Raw genomic sequence first — 22,067 nt, forward strand, 5'->3', positions numbered from 1 at the left:
TGAGGCTATGACCTCTAGTTCGAGACTCTCCCAATAATGGAAACATCATCTCCACATCCACTCAATCCAAGCCTTTCACTATTCTCTATGCTTCAATGAGGTCCCACCTCATTCTTCTAAACTCCTGCAAGTACAGGCCCAGTGCTGACAAATGCTCATCATAGGTTAACCCACATTCATAGAAACATAGAAACATAGAAAATAGGTGCAGGAGGAGGCCATTTGGCCCTTCGAGCCAGCACCGCCATTCATTGTGATCATGGCTGATCATCCACAATCAGTAACCCGTGCCTGCCTTCTCCCCATATCCCTTGATTCCACTAGCCCTTAGAGCTCTATCTAACTCTCTTTTAAATTCATCCAGTGAATTGGCCTCAATTGTCTTGTGTGGCAGAGAATTCCACAAATTCACAACTTCCTGGGTGAAAAAGTTTTTCTCATCTCAGTTTTAAATGGCCTCCCCTTTATTCCTGGGATCATTCTTGTAAAACCTCCTCTGGACCCTCTCTAGAGCCAGCACATCCTTCCTCAGATATGGTGCCCAAAATTGTTCACAATATTCCAAATGGGGCCTTACCAGCACCTTATAGAGCCTCAACATTACATCCCTGTTTTTGTGTACAAGTCCTCTTGAAATAAATACTAGCATTGAGTTTATTTTCTTTACCACCCATTCGACTTGCGGATTAACTTTTACTAATCAAGAATCTGTCAAGCTCCGCCCTAAAAATATTCATTGACCTGACTTCCACAACTGTCTGTGGCAATGAATTCCATAGATTTACCACCCGATGAATTCCACTTGTTTATCAACTTGATTTTAAAACTGTCATATGACTGCACTGTCTTCTATTTCTGCAATCTCCATCACATGTAGAAACCTCATTAAATTTACACTGCTGGATTCTGGACTTCTGAGTACCCCTAGATTGAACCAGTACATCACTGATACGCATAACCTCAACTGCCAAGACCCTTGGCTCTTAGATATTTTTCCTAAGCCTCTATGTTTTCTTGCTTCTTTTTCCTTCAAGACAATTTTTTAAACCGTTTAACTTTATTTTGGTACATCCTTGTTCTGTTAAAGTGATAACTGAATACAAATTGCTATTGTTGTGAGTCATTTCAAAAACGTACTGTACTTTCATCAAGGAGACCTTTCCTATGTTTAGACCCTTCTACATCTATGTTTATATCTGTACTAGTTTTAGTTGCTGAACTGCTACTTCCTTTTTCACTTCTCCGTCAGAAATCATTCTGCTGAATTTACCTAGATCTGAGAGTGACATTTTAATTTTTGTAATGCATTCAGTTTGAGTAAAGATCATTTACATACCTTAACTTCATCATTAAAAATTATGTTTTGCTTTTCCATCTTTCTTTTACATTCCATTTACATTCAATTCCGTTCTTCAAAATATTGTGATATTGGGAGCTATCAAAGTCAAAACTCTGTATCCCCCTAGTTACGCTCAGTGTATACTCCCCTCATTTCTCTGTTTAGCTTTGACACCTCGCTTATAAATGGCTTTATGTTCCCTCCATTTAACTTTACCTGCATCAACTCCCACTTAATTGTTTGTCTGCATCCCTTTGCTTTTGTCTTGAGGTGTTCCTCTTTTGGAAAGTTGAAAGTTTGCCATGATTTTATTCAAAGGTAGAAATTTGTCCTCAGGTGCTCCCTCTAAATGCACAACATAGTAATGGCTGAATGTATCTGCTTCTGAAATTCTGTTCCATTGATTTCATTCCACTGATTTGACTACAACGTGTAGCTGCTTCTATATTGCAAGTTTAGAGCAGGCAGCCAAGGACAATTTTTTTAACTGTATTTTAAGGATTTGTAGGTATTCAAGCAACACATTCATGTTACTCTTATCAATCCACATGATGTTAAATTCATGTAATTATGTGGTGGGACTTCCTTATGAAATTGTAAGGACATGAAAAAATGCTCAGGGAAACTTTTGGACAAAAATGCAATTTTAGAGCCTACTTTATGAATGTTTCTAATTTTTCAACAGAATGATGTTATAAAAAGAAAAAATGATGTACATATTTTTTGTTAGATTCAACACAAGACCTTATTCATATGAGCATCAAAGTCTTCTGGATAGTAATCTTAAAACAGCCACTGATAGTTATTAGATGGCAATCCCATTAATGTATGCAAGTCTGCATTTTCTGATATGTCAAACCATATTTTAGGTGTTTTTTTATAAGTAGTGGAGTATAATTGGAGGCAGTCACCCATCTCCCTCTGTTAGCTGTGCTCCACAGTTTTGGAAAACCAAGCTCCTGGGAGATGATGTGATTCCAGACCCGATGAAAGTCTAAGTCAAAAATGTTTCATCAGGTGAACTGAGCTAGGGAAATAAGCTCAGCCAGTCAGTCTCAAATTTTCACTTATGATGATATCAGTGTATCTTGGACATATTACTCAGTTGGGAAAATATCTAAGTGCATTTTACATATATGACACTGCCTTTGCACTGTAAGTGCATTGGGTCTATCAATAATGGCTTCCTGCACTGTGACATCAGGGCTCCATCTGCAAAGGGCACATCCTCACCTTGCCACAGTTGAGGTACATCCTCTCACAGTTGGAAGCGAGACTCGGCTGGGAATGTGAACGCCCAGCACAACTCTCCCAGGAACCCCACGCCCTGGGGACTCAGAGCTTTAAGGACTCAGAGCCAAAAAACAGGGTGAATGAAATAGCTCAACAGAGTGATGTCCTCTGCACTATGTTTTCAAGCAGGCTCGCAAAGATAAAGTGGCAGAAGGTTATCACTGAGATCAACCTCCCAAAGTGATCTCTTTTGATGTGGGAGCAGGGTTGCAAGAAATTCTGTGGCCTTACAAGCTATGTGGAGATTATTGCTCTGACACGTCTCACACCTCAAATGCATCAGTCTTACCCTTCTGAACCCTACACTTGCACACACACAGACTTATAAATTCAGGAACGCCTTCTTCCCCAATGTTATCTTAAATGGATTTCTCAAATGCTAAGGATGAATTCCCTAACTTCCGACCAACCCCATTGCAGCTCTTGAACTTATTTTCATCTGCACTTTCTCTGTAGCTGTAATACCATATTCTGCACTCCATTAATTTTCTCTTTTGCACTATCGGATGTACGGCGTGACTTGTCTGGCTGGCACAGGACAATTGTTTCACACTATATCTCGGTACATATGACAATAACAAACCAATAATCAGTAATAAACCAGTAGCAAATTTATCCCCATGTAAACATTAGCTCTCCAACTGCCCCATTACACTCCTCAGAATCTTTGCTCATCAACACGTGTAATCAACGGAATAACGGAAGTGGAGAATAACGGAATCCAGGGATATGGGGACGGGATACTGATTTTGGATGATCAGCCATGATCATATTGAATGGCGGTGCTGGCTCAAAGGGCCGAATGGCCTACTCCTGCACCTATTTTCTATGTTTCTAACTCAAAGTGTGCATTTACAAAGTCACTCTTATCAATTGAGTTGTGACAGTGTTGTCGTGAGCAGACCTTAAATTTAACTTTTCTATTTGCCTTCCAGGATGAAGTATTCAGAATCAGATGGTTGACAGAATAGACTGGAGCGAGACTCTTCTGGTACAAAAGACTCACCAGGCTCAAGAAGAGAGGCAGCACAGCAGCACAGCGGTAGAGTTGCTGCCTTACAATGTCAGAGACCCAGGTTCGATCCTGACTACAGGTGCTTGTCTGCATGGAGTTTGTATGTTCTCCCTGTGACCCGCATGGGTTTTCTCCGAGTGCTCCGGTTTCCTCCCACACCCCAAAGACGTACAGGTTTGTAGGCCAATTGGCTTTGGTAAAAATTGTAAATTGTCCCCTAGAATAGTGTTAGTGTGCAGGCATTGCTGGTCAGTGTGGATTCGGTAGGCTGAAGGGCCTGTTTCAGTGCTGCATCTCTAAACCAAATTAAAGAGGGTCATCTCCATATGGTCATGATGTATACATGGTGCATGGTGTCACTGCAGCTGGAACTGTGAGTGTGAATGGTACATGAGGTACTCTTGTATTCAATGGACCAATACCATGTTCCTTTCCCTCATGACAATGAATCTTCTGCTTGCTTGTATCGGCATCTGCCCTGGCCACTCTGCCAAACAACATTAAACACTCACCTTTACCACATCCTTTACGTCCTTAACATTGAAGAGTGACATGAATTATCACCTGCCCAGATTTGTCCCCACCATCTCCTGTGGAAATCCATCACTTCTACAGAGGAAGAGAAGAAGAATGATGTGGAGGAGGAAGATATGGCATCATTACTGCCATGAGACCTGAATACACCCGTCATAGACACACAGTTCACCTGGAGAGGCAACTGAGTCCATTTAACCTCTGTCAGGCCAGAAGACTTGTGTCCCCTTTTCCCTGAGATGACACATACTAACATTCTACTGTAGGACTCAGACAACAAATAGGAAATGTGCTGGGAATGCTGCTGCAAAGACATGTGGAAATGCTTATTGCATTTTATGAACTTCCTGAAAGATTCAAGAAATGTTGCAAAGAAAGATGGTGTCTTTCTCCAACTTCTTAGGGATCTATGTGTGTCTTTCCCACTCTGAAAGTAGTATGCACTTTAGTCCCAGGCAATGCTGACACACACATAACTGCCAACGGAAAAAGTTTCTACTTTCATTCAGGCAAATGCAATGGTTATCCAAATTCTTTAAGCTGTCTTAGAGTTTGCAAATGCTCTAATCAACATTGTCCTTGCTGTTTCCAGGAAGCAGAATATGGTGCATTTTAAAATTTGATCATGGATAGGATAGGTTTAGAAGGATATAGGCCAAACATGGGCAGGTGGGACTAATGTAAAGGTCGGCTAATGTAGAGGTTAGTCAGCATGGGCAAGTTGGGCCGAAGTGCCTGTTTCCATGCTGTGTGGCTCCTTGACTGTGCCGGCATTTATTACCATCCCTGACTGCCCATGAAGTAGGATGGAAGTTCAGTGTCAACCATGTTGACGAATCTGAAGTCACATAAAGTCCCAAGGGGGTAAGTAAGGAAAATTTCCTTCTGTGACTTAAAGTTTCTTATGACAGTTCAATAGCTTTTATGACTGTCCGGTAGACAGTCCAGTAGGCCAAAAGAGACTGGCCCTATTTTATTAGATAAAATGTCCTAATTATTTTATTAATTTAATTTAGGTTTGCCGGCTGCCTTAATACGACTCATGTCCTTGCAAAAATGGTCCAGTATGATGGCTTCTAGTCCAGTAAGCTAGTCACCATTCCACTATTCCCCTCGACAAGAGCAGAGAGATACCATCTCGGAGCTGATTTCTGCTGCCCTCTTACACACGCAGAGAGCTGGTAACTGGTGTCATGCACAAGTTGTTCATCTCTGCTGGTATGTGGCTGGAGGTAGGGGTGATAACTGGATGATCTGGGTCAAATCTAGCATGTTGCCAATCCTGAGAAAGTTCCATGGCAACTGAAAAAGGCATGCTTAAGCCACAAGGGGTGGAATGGATAGAGAGAGCATAGACATAATTGGAGGGCTATCGCAAAGTCAAAATGTAAGTGTAAGTGTTAGTGCTATTAAATATTGAGCAATTTTGTTTTAACATCATTACTGTGAGATTAATAGCCACTAAAATATTTCATTTTAATCATTGTAACATAATTACTTGAATGAAAATCATAGCTGGAGTGCATAGGGAAGCTTCAGAAAGACAGAGCACTGCACACCATATGGGTCTTGTCTGTATAACTTTAATCACTAATGAAATTATTGTCAGTATTTGAACGTTGCAGTGATGTGGAGTTAACACTGTGTTTCAATTGTGTAAGTTCCAGAGGCACCTTGGCATTACTCTTCGAGGCAGATGAAACTGTTGCAAGAGTAAAATGATTTTCGAGCATGTGTGTGTAATGTGTCCAGGAGATTTGATTTGAGTAGTTGTTGCCAAGTGGATAGGAGACCCATTTCAGGTACCAACAGTTTAATCAAAGCACTTAATAAAAGTACTTGCCTAGATTGTATTTTTATTCTAACACAGTTGCTGATGCTGAAGCCATGTTTGTAATGCCTTCAGAAATTCTGAGTTTTATGGACAGACTGGTTGAGACAGAGAATCCTTTTCAAGGTAAGAAAATCATCATTAATTCTCCATAACATTGTTACTGCTGTTAAGGTACCCAAGAAGAGCTGATTCCCTTGTTAGAGTCTCATTCTGAAATGTCACCTATTCCTTTTCTCCAGACATACTTCCTGGCCTGTCGAGTTAGGCTTTTTGCATCTATCTTCCCTTGTTGGAGGTTGGTTGATTCTGAGCAGTCTGTGAAAGTTAGACAAGGACTAAAACTTCTGCAGTTGAAGTCATAGAGTCAGAGCACAGAAACAGGCCCTTTGGCCCAATTTGTCCATGCTGATAAAGATGCCCCACCTTAGCTAGTCTTATCTGCTTGCGTTTGACCCATATCCCTCTAAATCTTTCCTATCCGCATACCTGTCCAAATGTCTTTTAAATGCTGTTATAGTAGAGTCATACAGCAAGGAAACAAGCCCTTTGGCCTAATTCGTCCATGCCAACCAAGGTGCCCAATTTAAGCTAGTCCCATTTACCCACGTTTGGTGAATATTCCTCAAAACCTTTCCTATACATGCACCTGTCCGAGTCTTTTAAATGCTGTTATAGTCCCTTCCTCAACTAGCTCATCTGACAGCTCAGTCCATATACTCACCATCCTCAGAGTGAATAATTTGACTTGCAGATTCCTATTAAATCTTTCCTCTCTTACCTTAAACCTATATCCTCTGGTTTTTGATCCATCACTGGGAAAAAACATAGGAAATAGGTGCAGGAGTAGGCCATTTGGCCCTTCAATATGATCATGGCTGATCATCCAAAATCGGTACCCCGTTCCTGCTTTTTCCCCATATCCCTTGATTCCGTTAGTCCTAAGAGCTAAATCTAACTCTATCTTGAAAACATCCAGTGAATTGGCCTCCACTGCCTTCTGAAGCAGATAATTCCACAGATTCACAACTCTCTGGCTGGAAATGTTTTTCCTCATCTCAGTCCTAAATGGTCTACCCCTTATTCTGAAACTGTGACCCCTAGTTGTAGACTCTCCCAACATGGGAAACATTTTTCCTGCATCTAGCCTATCCAATCCCAAAGAATTTGAAATGTTTCTATAAGATCCCCTCTCATCCTTCTACATTCCAGTGACTACAAGCCCAGTTGACCCAATCTTTCCTCGTAAGCAAGTCTCGCCATCCCGGGAATTAACGTGGTGAACCTACGCTTCAATAGCAAGAATGTCCTCCCTCAAATTAGGAGACCGAAACTGCACATAATACTCCAGATGTGGTCTCAATAGGGCCCTGTACAACTGCAATAGGACCTCCTTGCTCCTAAACTCAAATCCTCTCACAGTGGCCAATATGCTATTAGCTTTCTTCACTGCCTGCTGTTACCTGCATGCTTACTTTCAGTGACTGATGTACAAGTTCACCCAGGTCTCGTTGAACCTTACCTTTCCCTAATCTGACACCATTCAGATAATAATCTGCCTTCCTGTTCTTGCCACCAGTGGATAACCTTATATTTATTCACATTATACTGCATCTGCCCACTCACCAAACCTATCCATGTCACCCTGCAGCCTCATAGCATGCTCCTCGCAGCTCACACTGCCACCCAGCTTTGTGTCATCCACAAAGTTGGAGATGTTGCATTTAATTCCCTCGTCTAAATCGTTAATATATATTGTAAATAACTGGGGTCCCAGCACGGAGCCTTGCGGCACCCCACTAATCACTGCAATGGTAAAAGATGCACATTCACCCTCTCTATTCCCTTCATGATCTTGAACACCATTATAAGATCTCAGCCTCCTGTGCTTCAAAGAGTATCGTCTTAGCCTGCCCAAACTCTCCCGAAAGCTCAGATCCTCAAGTCCTGGCAACATCTTTGGTAATCTTCTTTGCACTCTTTCCAGCTTAATGATATGAATGAATGAATGAATGAATGAATGAATTAATTAATTAATTAACTAATAAATTTATTGGCCAAGTATGTACACATACAAGGAACGTGCCTTGGTGCTCCGCTCGCAAGTAACAATGAACATACAGTAAACAACTAAGAATAAAGAATCAAATATTAAACATTAAGAATACAACATTACAGTTTAAACATGTGAGTGAAATAAACCAGAGCAAAAACAGACTACAGACTTTTGGTTGTTGAGTAGAGCTACTACTCACGGAAAAAAGCTGTTTTTATGTCTGGCTGTGGCTGATTTGACTGTTCGCAGTCGCCTTCCAGAGGGAAGTGCTTCAAAGAGTTTGTGGCCAGGGTGAGAGGGGTCAGAGATGATCTTGCCCGCTCGCTTCCTGGCCCTTGCAGTGTACAATTCGTCAATGGGGGGAAAGTTGCAGCCAACAACCTTCTCAGCTGATTTGAAATGTTTCTATAAGATTCGTTGCAGCCTCCGGATGTCGTGCTTAGTGGCTGAGCCAAACCAGACCACGATGGAGAAGGTGAGGACACCTCTACCATGGCAGTATAGAATTGGCCCATCATTGCCTGTGGCAGATTGTGTTTCCTCAGCTGCCACAGGAAATACATCCTCTGTTGGGCCTTTTTGACTATGGAGTCGATGGTGGCCCCCCATTTAAGGTCCCTGGAGATGATGGTTCCAAGGAAGTTAAACGACTCCACCGATGTGACTATGCTGTTGTTGATGGTGAGTGGGGGGGAGGGGGGGGGGGAGCTCTCCTAAAGTCTACAATCAGTTCCATTGTCTTAAGAGCATTGAGCTCCAGGTTGTGGCGATGGCACCAGGATGCCAGCAGTGTCACTTCCTGTCTGTAGGCAGATTCCTCCCCATCCTGGATCAGTCCAATCAGGGTTGTGTCATCCGCAAACTTGAGAAACTTGACAGAGGAGTCTGTGGAGGTGCAATCGTTGGTGTAGAGAGAGTACAGGAGAGGGGAGAGTGCACAGCCTTGCGGAGCTCCCATGCTGAGGGTCTGTGGGTCCGTGATGTGCTTTCCCAGCCTCACATGCTGCTTCCTGTCCATCAGGAAGTTGATGATCTACTGACAGGGGGGGTTCAGGCACAGTCAGCTGGGAGAGTTTGGAGTGTAGTAGCTCTGACACAATGGTGTTAAATGCAGAGCTAACATCCACAAATCCTTGCATGGGTCCCCTTGCGGTCCAGGTGCTGGAGAATGAAGTGCAGGCCTAGGTTGACTGCATCTTCCACGGATCTACTTGCCCGGTATGCAAACTGCAGGGGGTCCAGCAGGGGGTTTGTGATGTTTTTCAACTGGGCCAGCACGTCCTTCAAAGGTCTTCATGACGACAGAGGTAAGTGCGACAGGCCTGTAGTCATTAAGACCAGTGATCCTTGTCTTTTTGGGTACAGGGGCAATAGTGGAGACTTTGAAGCAGGCAGGGACAGTACAGGTTTGCAGGGACTGGTTGAAAATGTCTGTGTAGACCAGTGCCAGTTGTTCGGCACAGAGCTTGAGGGTAGAGGGGGAAACATTGTCCAGTCCTGGAGATTTCCAGCTTTTCTGTCTCCTGTATAGGCTCTCCACCTCCTCAATTTCTATTGCTGGAGATGAAGTGGCCAGACTGATGTTGTGCAGCAAGGAGGGGGTGTGTAGTGGATAAGGCTCAGGCTGTAAGTGGGTGTGAAGTGGTGCTTGCAGAGGGGTGGGGTGGTGGTGGGGGGGGGGGGGGGGGGAGGGGCAGTCTTTGCATACTGGAGTCATCCTTGCAGACATCCTTCCTGTATCAAAACTGAAAATAGTATACCAAATGTGGCCTCACCAAGGTCTTGTACAACTGTAACGTAACATCCCAACTTCCATACAATACCTTAACTGATGAAGGCCAATGCATCAATGGCCTTCCTAATCACCCTATTTACCTGTGACTTCACTTTCAGAAATCTATGTACCTGGACTCTGTGGCCCCTCTACAACATCCCAGGCCTCTACCCTTCACTGTGAAGTTTCTGTGCTGGATTGACTTCTCAAAATGCATTTATCTGCAATAAACTCCATTAGTTTTCCCTCAACTCATTTGCCCAGCAGATCAAGGTGCTGTTATAATTTTAGATAACCTTTTTCACTGCCTGCGATCCGGCCAGATTTTCATGTACTTTTCGTATCCAAATCATTGATATAAACCACAAACAGCAATGGGCCCAGCACCAATTCACAGGATGGTCACTTTGCCATGAGCCATATTCAATGGGAGGTAAATCATTCTACTTGATTTGGGCTTTGGTGGGAGCGGAGTTAGGTGCTGCATTGTTCCAGATCCCCACTAGCTGAGTGAACAAAACAACTAATAATTGGGTCTATTGTGCATTGACAGGAACTGCTTGCAACATTGGCAAGTTCAATATGAGAGTGAGTAGATGATGAATGACACGTCAGATGTGAAAAATGGCTGGTGTTATTTGACACCTAATTGCACAAGTTTGGATAAAAATCACTTTGTATGTAAATCTCAATTAAACATAAATTGCTGTTAAATCATTAGCCATTTTATATTGATATTGGAGCTTTTTTATGTGGATTTTATGATAAAACTCGATTTAATATTCCAAAAATAAAATATACAATACAACAGAACTGGGGACACTAGAGAGTATACAGTGTCTGGGCGTCACGGTGACACAGCGGTAGGGTTGTTGCCTTGCAGCGTTTGCAGCAGCGGAAACCCAGGTTCGATCATGACTACGGGTGCTGTCTGTATGTAGTTTGTACATTCTCCCCGTGACCGCTTGGGTTTTCTCCGAGTTCTTCGGTTTCCTCCCATTTGCAGGTGTGTAGGAAAATTGGCTTGGTATAAGTGTAAATTGTCCCCAGTGTGTGTCGGATAGTGTTAATGTGCGGGGGTCGGTGCACACTCAGTGGGCCGAAGGGCCTAATTCTGCTCCTATAACTTTGACCATGTCAAGATGGTCCCTATTCATTAGGAGGATTTGGGGTGGCACAGTGGTAGAGTTACCGCCATACAGCACCAGAGACCAGGGTTTGATCCTGACTACGTTGCTGTCTATACGGAGTTTGTACATTCTCCCTGTGACCGTGTGCATTTTCTCCAGCAGCTCCGGTTTCCTCCCACATTCCAAAGATGTATATTTTTGTAGGTTAATTGTTAATTCTGTAAACTGCCCCTAGTATGTGGGATAGTGCTAGCACATGGGGTGATCACTGGTCAGCACAGGCTCAGTGGGCCAAAGGGCTTGTTTCCATGCTGTAGCTCTAAAGGCTAAAGATTGGATCTCAGTGTTGGGGGATGAGCAGACTTTGGAATAGGCCAGTCAGACTTCAAGGCAAAAGGGAGCTGGACACGACAGCTGAGAGAGATCAACTATCAGGCCAAGGAAATTCAGCAACCAGAGCAAGATGAAGGAAGTGGTGGCCAGCAGTAAAATTGGGGATGAGAAGTCAAGACCAGTAGATTTCAATGAGAGGCAGTAAAGGAAGCTTCTGCTTCAACCACAGAGTATGGGAGAAGACTCTTGATGAGAGAAAACAATGTCTTTCGCTTCCTTGTCACTGCCTGGAAACCCAGAAAAAGGCTGAAAATGTTAAGTCCAGCTTATGTTAACTCTATGTAAATGAAAAGCCACTCTACTCCATGATGGGACAATGCATAGTTCGGCTATCAAAACGGCAGCAAGCAAGTATGTGACAGATGGAGACTGGCTATGCATGTCTAACAGTTTATCTTCAACCCTGCAACTGTATTTGAGTATAGGAGCAGGGAGGTTCTGCTGCAGTTGTACAGGGCCTTGGTGAGACCGCACCTGGACTATTGTGTACAGTTTTGGTCTCCTAATCTGAGGAAAGACATTCTAGCCTTAGAGGGAGTACAGAGAAGGTTCACCAGATTGATCCCTCGGATGGCAGGACTTTCATATGAAGACTGAGGGGGGATCTTATAGAAACATATAAAATTCTTAAGGGGTTGGACAGGCTAGATGCGTGAAGATTGTTCCCATTGTTGGGGAAGTCCAGAACCAGGGGTCACAGCTTAAGGATAAGGGGGAAGTCTTTTAGGACCGTGATGAGAAAACATTTCTTCACACAGAGAGTGGTGAGTCTGTGGAATTCTCTGCCACAGAAGGTAGTTGAGGCCAGTTCATTGGCTATATTTAAGAGGGAGTTAGATGTGGCCCTTGTGGCTAAAGGGATCAGGGGGTATGGAGAGAAGGCAGGTACAGGTTACTGAGCTGAATGATCAGCCATGATCATATTGAATGGCGGTGCAGGCTCGAAGGGCCGAATGGCCTACTCCTGCACCTATTTTCTATGTTTCTATGTATCCAAACTGAGGTGTAAGGAGAAAAGCTGGGGAACATCTTCAAGACTTTCTCTGCAGATGACAGAGGCCACTGTGATCCTGAGATGCACAATCCTCACCTTGTAACAGTCAGGCAGTGGACAACAAGTCGGGCGGAGGAAGCTCGCAGTATAAAGGTTGCGTCTGAGCTGAGACCAGGTACGATCGACAGGGTCTCGGCCCAAAACATCACCCATTCCTTCTCTCCTGAGATGCTGCCTGTCCTGCTGAGTTACTCCAGGATTTTTGGCCTACCTTGACAGTGAGGACAGTTGGGCAGTAGATATTGATCACCAGGTGTAGATGGCATGGAGCAATCCTGACTGAAGGAGACTACTGCTGGTCAGGGGGCGGGGTCTCATTATGGGAATGGCTCAAGTGTGGAGTGACGGGTATATGATTCAATCAGCTGTCCATGGTGGGTCCAAGCATAAAATGGAGAAAGAATCAAGTCATGGCGAGGCATCTAATGGGTAGTTTATTAGACTTGTGGTGAACACTCCTGGCCTTTTAGCCCTAAGTCTAGCAGTACTGGTGATTCAACAATTTAAATCTTCTTGTTTTCTTCCACCACCAGGTTTACTAAGCCAGGGGAAATTTAACCAGTTATTATTTTTTTTTAAAGTAAGATTAAAAACCCTCAAAAATAATTAAATGGCCAATTAGGTAAAATATTGAGTATTTGCTTCTCATCCTGTGCTGTTACAACAGGAAATGTGTGGGTTCAGGATGGTTGGTTCCTGTTTCGGAACTTTGATTTTTTAAAATCCCGGCAGATTGTAAATTCTGCCCTTACGGGGGCGGGATAAATAAAATTATTCCTCAGAATTAATGATGTAGTGTGATATAGGAGTCATGTATACACCAGGACATCAAAATACCAAGGATTAGGATTTCTAGTCCCTCAACCCTGCTCCAGTGTCAAAGAACCAAAACGTCATGGAGTGAGCACAGAAACAGGCTCTTCGGCCCAGCTAGTCCACACTGACCAAGATGTCTCTCTGAGCTAGTCCCATCTGCCTGTGTTTGGCCCATATACTTGTCTTTCCTATCCATGTACTTGTCCCAATGTCTTTTTAATGCTATAATTTTACCTGCCGCTTCAGATTCCTCTGGCAGCTCGTTCCTTATATGCACCACTCTGTGTGTGAAATTGTTGCCTCTCTGTTCCCTTTTCAATCTTTCCCCTCACATTTTAAATCTATGCTCTCTAAATTTAGACTCTTTTATCTTTGGTTAAAGACTGTGACCATCCCGTTTATCTTTGCCGCTGCCTCACCCGCTGATTTCCTCCAGCACTTTGTGTTTTGCTCAAGATTCCTGCATCTGCAGGTCCTTGTTTCTCACTTGCTTTCTCTTGCTTTCCTGAGATTCATCTTAAGGCACTTTGAAATATTCCCACCCTTCCCTTGTGACATAAGGAATGGATTGGACGGTTGCAAATCATACCCGCCACAAAGTGCATTCTATCGCTAGTGTTTCTCGGTCAATGATTTAACTTCCGTGAAGTTTACTTCTCGCATTTGTTGTCTGACGTTGTCACCATTTTTATAGCACCATCGATATCATGCACAAAACCACCAGAGATTTTGAGCCACCAGGGCAATCTCAATGAGCGGGTAGAAAAGACTGATGCTGACACTTGAGAAACAAAGTTTAATGAGCATGTGGTTTTTGTGAATGTGTGTGCATGCGAGTGTGTATGTATGAGAAGGTATCTTGGAAGAATTGAGCTCTCGATGGCTTTGTTAATAATACCAGTTACGGAGATTGTGCGATTAAGAGCCGTGTGCTTGCAGTTTATCATTCTACCAATAGCAGAAGGTCATAGTAAAGTACATAAATCTATTACTTTGTTCGACTAACTTATTGCCACTGGCCTTTCCTCACAGCACATGACTTATGATTCTTTGCCTCCAAGGAATGAAGGCAAGCAGGCAGCTCTCTCTCTAGGCATTTAGCACACAGCGCACTTCAGGAGAGTGAAATGAGTACTTCCAGTTTTTTTTCCCCCTGAAATGAGACCGTCTTCATGATTAAAAAAGCTCATTACACATATGGTTAATGTACTGGATTGTTAGTCTTCTAAAGATTCCATGTCCACAGCAGCGTGAAGTGAGAACCATAAATACTGTGCTTCCAGACTAACCCAGCTGCAAATGCATTATACAGTTGCTCAGTACTATTTAGCCAAACTTATGGCTGTCAGGGATAGTAATTTACTGAAGTTGTTGATTCAACATGTTGTTTGAAAACTGATTATTTGGCCTGCAAGAAAATAACTTGGGGGAACAGGGTAATTTTAAGCTGATGGAACATTTGCACTGGCTGGCTGCTAAAAGATCTGTGCTGTGCTGCTCCTCACTGACTTCATGCAAATTTTCCTGGGTTATTAGGCACACATCTGGGTATTCTCCACATACGTGCCTGAATGCTCAACTGTGGGGAAACAAAATAGGTTATTTTAATTGTTGCCGATTAGTCAACTGTTCAGATATTTGCTGACAACAATAACCTTGCAATCCACACTTGGCTTCTGTTCCTTGATGCGACCCAGAATATTTCTCGGAGAGGCACTGAACGTATTGGGGTTCAAAAATGAAGCACTAATCTCATTTTTATGTGTTATCTCCATAGGCAAATGCAGTATTGTACATTGCTAAGAAAATATAATCTATATACTAAAACACTCGTTTGTTTGTTTGTTTGTTCCTGAACTACAGCCAAAATGGTACACGATAGCGCGACAATCTTAGGCCCACCTTACTCACCGTCGTCCCTTTGGTGCTAATGGAAGGTTTCATTGAAATCAGTGTTATATTTTTAGTTATTCGCATTTTAAAGTTGAAATCTATCTCCTGGGGAGGGAGGGGGGTGGAGGGAGGATAAGGGGGGGTTGAGGGGGATGGAGTGGGGGGGATGGAGTGGGGGGGAGGAGGAGGGGAGGGGGGAAGGGAGGGGAGGGAGGGGGAGGATGGAGGGAGGAGGGGGGGGAGGGAGGAGGAGGAGGGGGAGAGGGGAGGGTGCTGCACCAATGCAGGAGAGCTTTGGGCCCAACGGGTCCACTTGGTCTAGTGAAGAATTAAAAAGACAAAGCGGTTATACTTTTGAAAATTTAATGTAGTCACTGGAAGGCCACTGGACGTTAGTAGGCAAAATGTGTAGGAAGGAACTGCAGATGTTGGTTTATAGCGAAGATAGACACAAAAAGCTGGAGTAACTCAGCGCGTCAGGCAGCATCTCTGGGGAAAAAAAGGAATAGGTGACGTTTCGGACCCTTTAGAAGAGTCTCGACCCGAAACGTCACCTACTCCTTTTTTCCAGAGATGCTGCCTGACCTGCTGAGTTACTCCAGCTTTTTGTGTCTATTGTCGCCACTGGAAGTTATTTTGACTGGTCAACAAGCTGACAATATTGATTCCGCTGCCTACCTCTTCTAATTTTAATTTGCATTAAGGATGGGTGAATCATTATCATCAGTATTGTTTTATTGCCCAGCATTACCAATATATTACTGAAATCTATCAATAGTTTTAGAGTAAAATATCATAGAAACATGGAAAATAGGAACAAACATAAGCCATTTGACCCCTCGACTGGGTTCATTCTTTAGTACAAACACAGATAATCCTGTTTGGCATCCATCCATCGTAGTTTACTTTAGAGATTCAGTGTGGAAACAGGCCCTTCGGCCCACCGAGTCTGTGACCACCAGCAATTCCCCTTCACTAGCACTATCCCACACTATAAGGGGAATTTACAATCGTTACTGAAGCCAATTAACCTACAAACATCTTTGGAGTGTGGGAGGAAACCGGAGCACCCGGGGAAAACCCATGGAGAGAAAGTACAAACTCCGTGCAGACAGCGCCAGTAGTCAGGATCGAACCCGGGTCTCTGGCACTGTAAGGCAGCAAGTCTACTGCTGCGCCATCTGCCAGGCCTGTGAGAGACGTTGGTGCGGTTTTGACGTTGTCCTGTTTGGAGAGGGGAATATTTAATCTATGATGGGTCTTGACCATAAACGCCACCCATTTCTTCTCTCCAGAGATGCTGCCTGTCCCATTGAATTTGTGTCTGGTTTTTGTGTCTGTCTTCGGTTTAAACCAGCATCTGCAGTTCCTTCCGACACGTGTTTCATCTGTGGTTGTACTTCCTGCTGTGGCTGATGTAAGACCTTTCCTTGACAGGCAGATCCTCCCACATCTTTCTCATGATTGATATAATATCCCTCATCCTCTATCCCAATGCATATTCTCACTCTCTCCCCATATGTTTTGATGCCCTTTGCGTCTAGAAATCTCTCCACCTTCTTCTTCTTCTTCTTCAATATGTTGCATGACTTAGCCTCCAGAGCCCATTGCGGGAGGCAATTCCAGAGAGAAGCAGGAGGAGGAGATGAGGAGAAATTTCTTTAGTCAGAGGGTGGTGGATCTGTGGAATTATTTGCCACAGAAGGCGGTGGAGGCCAAGTCAGTGGATATTTTTAAGGCAGAGATAAATAGATTCTTGATTAGTACAGGTGTCAGGGATTATGGGGAGAAGGCAGGAGAATGGGGTTGAGAGGGGAAGATGGATCAGCCATGATTGAATGGCAGAGTAGACGTAAAGGGCCAAATGGCCAAATTCTGCTCCTATCACTAATGAACATGAAAATAGCAGAATGAGTGGGGCATGTGAGCTCTCAATCAGCTCTAACAATTTGGCACAAACTCTTGTGAATGCAAGCCAGGTTCCAATCTTTCATAATAGGACTGTGCTGCCATCCCTGTCATCAGTCCGATGAACCTTTGCTGCACTCTTTCTATGGCAATTATATCCCTCTTTAGGTTAGGATACAAATCTACCAGCCCACCCACCATTTAAATCTACGATTTCTCTTTGTAAAAGATAAAGGCTTGTTTGAGTGTGTGGTTTGAAATATCCAACACAACACAAAACGGACGAAAATGGGATAAATAACATGTTCAATGTTAATCTTGTAAAATGGTGAGCAATTTGTTTCTGAAATCAGTTATGATAGTAGAATGCTCAATTTCTCCGTTGTACATAATCTAACCTTTTCTCTTTGAGTCTTTCATGAAGGAAAGTCATTATTTTTGCAGTATCCTTTTTCATATCTTCAGAAATCCAAATCACTTGGCAGTGGCAACAAAATATTTTTGAAGTATTGTCACTTGTTCAGATGCATACACCATGATCTCCTTCCTCTTCTTTCGTATGTCAACTACAACAATCAAAAGTGGCAATTGGTGCTCAGTACCGTAGTTGACGCTTTGCTGCAAATTTTGCCAGTTCCGTAGAACTACCCAGGGTGGACGATGAGGACATAAAGCAGCTCCCACCCCTCCATGATCTGATCAACAACACTGATGTAATTGTCAAATAACCTATGCCGGTTAGACGACAACAAGCTGGAGTAACACCAGTTATCTGAGTTTTAGAGAGATGCTTTCTGACTTGCTGAGTTACTCCAGGTTTTTGTGTCTATCTTCCGTTTAAACCAGCATCTGCTGTTCCTCACTACACAATCTATTGCTGGTTGATTTGTTTCCAGGATAGATGTTGATCAAAATATTGATGAAGAGAAATCCCCAGCTAGTTTCAGATTCTTCCATCTGAAAGGGCAGGCAGATCCATCATTGAATTTCCCATTGTGAAGATGGCACCTCTCGCATTCGAAAATTTTGAAGAAGTGACCAAGTTGGACAATAAGAACACATACGAACATAAGTTCAGCAACTGCAGCTCTGTGTTCAACATTATCATCTCCTCTAAACTAACTGGGTCTCTGCTCATCCCGATTTTAATTGGATCCTCGACTTTCCAGACCATGATCAATACGAATTGGCAACAACGCACCCTCTTCGACACCTGAGAACCCACAAGACTGTGTGCTCAGTCCTCTGCTCTACCAGCAACTGTGTAGCCAGACACTGCTCCAATGCCACCTTTAAATTCACCACCGATACCACCATTGTTGGACGAATAACAGGTAACTTTGAGTCAGATAGCAAATTGAAATGCTGATTGAATAATGCCAAAAAAACACCAATCTTGCTCTCATTATTACCAAGACCAAGGAGCTGATTGTTTATTTCCGGTGGGGAAACCTGGGGATCCATGAACGGCAAGTTCTTGGTTGTGCATATCTCTGAAGATCAGTCAAGTGCCCTGCAAAGTGAATTGTGGACACACCCCAAGCCATCACACAAACCAACCTCTCTTCTATTGATTCCATTTGTACCTCACGCTGCCTCGGCAAGACCAGCAACATAATCAAGGACGAGTCGCACACTGGCCATTCTCTCTTCCGCCTTCTCCCATCAGGCAAAAGGTACAGAAGTGTGGAAACGCACACAGCACCAGATTCAGGAACAGTTTCTTCCCAGCTGTTATCAGGCAAGTGAATCATCCTACCACAACCAGAGAGCAGTGCTGAACTACTATCTACCTCATTGATGTCAGTCGGACTATCCTTGACTGGACTTTGCTGGCTTTACCTTGCACTAAACGTTATTCCCTTCTTATGTATCTATACACTGTAAATGGATTGATTGTAATCATGAATTGTCTTTCTGCCTACTGGTTAGCAAGCAACAAAAAGCTTTTCTCTGTACCTCGATACACGCAACAATAAACTAAACTGAGCTGACATCAATGGAATCATCAGGGGAACTCATCAAAGCCTCCACTTCCTTAAAAGATTGAGGACATTTGGTATATCGATGATTACTCTTTTGAACCTTGACCGATGTACGGCTGAGAGCATACTGACTGGTTACATGGGAGGAGCCAGCGCTGCCGTCGCAGCTGCGGCTTGCCTGCAGTCCGTCTGTCTTTTGTGTTTTTTGTTGTTTTTGTCTGAATTGTAGTTTTAATATGAAGTAGTGTTGTATGTTATGTTTGGGGGGGGTGGGAGGGAACGGGAACTGTAAAATTCTCTCTCCAGAACGGAGACGCGACCTTTGTTCTGTGTCGTGTCTCCGTTCCTGCTGCGGCCTACCACCGGCCATTCACCTGGGACCACCTGGGGCTCTGGTTCACAGAGCCCACGGCCCGGACTCACCACCTGCGGCGCTGGCTGCCTGCGGATGCTGCGGGAGCGGCTGCGATTCGTCTCCGGAGGCTCCGGCGCGGGCCGCGTGGACGTCGGAAGCCCACAGGCCCCTGGTTGGGGGCCGACATCGGGAGCTCCGGCAGCAGCAGAGGCAACGTGTTCGCCCGCCCCGAATCGCGGGGCTTGGGTCGGCCCGCCACGGACCTTTCACCGCCCAGCGGGGGCTTCAATATCGGGAGCCCCGACTGCCCCGACGTGGCAACTCCAACAGCCTGACCGCGGGACAAGACGGCAGGGAAGAGAAAAAGACATTGTGGCCTTCCATCACAGTGAGAAGGGACTGGAGGAGACTCCCTGTGATGGATGTTTCTTTTTGTTTGGTGTTAGTTGTGATTGTATGTGTTATTGCATTTTTATTGATTAATCTTATTGGTCTTATTGTTCAACTGCGGGTAATGTTTCATTTTACTACACATTTATGTGTATGTAACAAATAAACGACTATTGACTATTGACTATTGACTATTGGTCTGGTTCAGCAACTCGAAGGCCAAGGAACATGGGAGACTACAGAGAGTGGTAGACACTGCCCTCTCTGGAATCTATATGAGGTGCTGCCTCAAACTTAAACTGATACATATCTGAACTTATCACCCGGATGCAAAAGGAAGAATACTTCAAGACTGCGAGAATTCCAAGAGAATAAAATTCAAAGTGGTAGGAAGTAATTTTCATACATGAAAACAAAGCGTTCTATCTGGCTGACAGAGCAGGAGCACTTCCTACCACTTCACTGGAGTCACAACCAGCATTGTTCCAACCCGCTAAGGATGGCAATGCAAGTGGTTCAAAGGTAGATTTTCTTATGCATCCTAAGTATCATCATACGTATAATTAAAAATAATCAAAAACCCACACCACTCCGGCCATGTTCTCATTTCACAAGATAATTAGGAAGAAGGGAAAGGAACCCTAAAACCACAACCTGTTCAAGAACAGATTGATACCAGCAACTATCAAGTTCTTGAATGCTATACAACGCTAACCTCAACAACTACTGCATGATCATTGGGTGCACTATGTACTTCTGTTTTGCACTATTTGCTTACCGTGTATTACTGTAAAAAAAAATGTTTTTAATGACTCCTATATATTTATCGGTGTGTTATCTATATACTAAAACTCTCATTTGTGACTGAACTTCAGCCAAAACGGTACACGATAGCGCGACAATTTTAGGCCCACCTTACTCACCATTGTCACTTTAGTGATAATGCAAGTAGTTTTATTGAAATCGGTGTTATATTTTTAAAGTTATTCACATTTTTAAGTTTAAAAGGAGGGGGGGAGGGGGGAAGTGGGGGGGAGGGAGGGGGGAAGCGGGGAGTAGGGTAGAGGGGAGGGAGGAAGTGGGGGAGAAGGGAGAGAGGAGTGGGGGGTTGGGGAGAGAGGGAGGAGGAGGACAGGGTGCTGCACCAATGCAGGAGAGGTTTGGGCCCAACGGGTCCACTTGGTCTAGTTGTGTTTAAGTGCCTGTTCAGCTGCAGCAAGTAAGAATGTCATTATCCTTTTGTCAGTGCATATAAAGAGTGGCACAGTGGTAGAGCTGCTGCCTTGCAGCACCAGACACCCGGGTTTGATCCTGACTACGAGTGCTGTCTATACGAAGCTCGTTCTCCCTGTGACCGTGTAGGTTTTCTCCGGATGATCCGGTTTCCCCCCACACTCAAGACATACAGGTTTGCAGGTTAATTGGCTTTGGTAAAATTGTAAATTGCCCCTAGTGTTTAGGATAGTGCTAGTGTATGGGGTGATCACTGGTTGGCATGGACTCGGAGTGACGAAAGGCCTGCTTCAGTGCTGTATGCCAAAAGACAATTAAACACTTCTGACTCGATTCTTGAGTTAGTTCACTGCGTGCATTGCCTGGTGGTCCCTGCATCTATTTTCCCAGGTAATCCCATGAAATCACTAAAGACCACAGTGTCCGATCAGATTTCATTTATTGTGGTATGTAGACCTCATTGTGCCTTTCCAACACTACAAAGAGGGCTACACTACAAAAGCACTTTATTGGCTGTAAAGTGATTTTGAACTTTCAATCATAAGAATGCAGTGTCTTTTTTGCAGCTTTGTGAGCTTGTCACTGGCAATACTTCTGTCAGATCGAGCCTAATCGATCATGTCCTCAGGTCACCAAGGTATTGAAAAAAATCTGATCAGAATCTGTGCTGACTTTAATACTGTCACTGTGCTGCTAACTGTATTTGGAGTTGTGGGTGGTTCTGATGTTGGGGGATCAAAATCTCATTGCAGATTATGGTGGTCTCAGTTTGGTGGCTGAGCTCTGAGGTGCAGGAGCTGTATGCAGAAAGTCATGCATTAATTTACAGTTTTTACTTCCTTATTGTTGAATGTAATTGTGCATTGCTCAATGAAAACGACTCCAACTATTCACACATAATGATGCACATTGTTCACTACTGCATCATTATGCTGGAAATATAACACATTTAGTTCAACAATTTCTTTGTTAAGCATAACAAACTTGTTTTGATCTTTGTTAACATGACAAATGATACCACTGTGGAGTGCATCAAGCATCAAATATTAAGCGCCTAGTTACTACATA

This window comes from Rhinoraja longicauda, chromosome 4 (genome assembly GCF_053455715.1).
Source record: "Rhinoraja longicauda isolate Sanriku21f chromosome 4, sRhiLon1.1, whole genome shotgun sequence".
Classification (NCBI taxonomy): domain Eukaryota; kingdom Metazoa; phylum Chordata; class Chondrichthyes; order Rajiformes; family Arhynchobatidae; genus Rhinoraja; species Rhinoraja longicauda.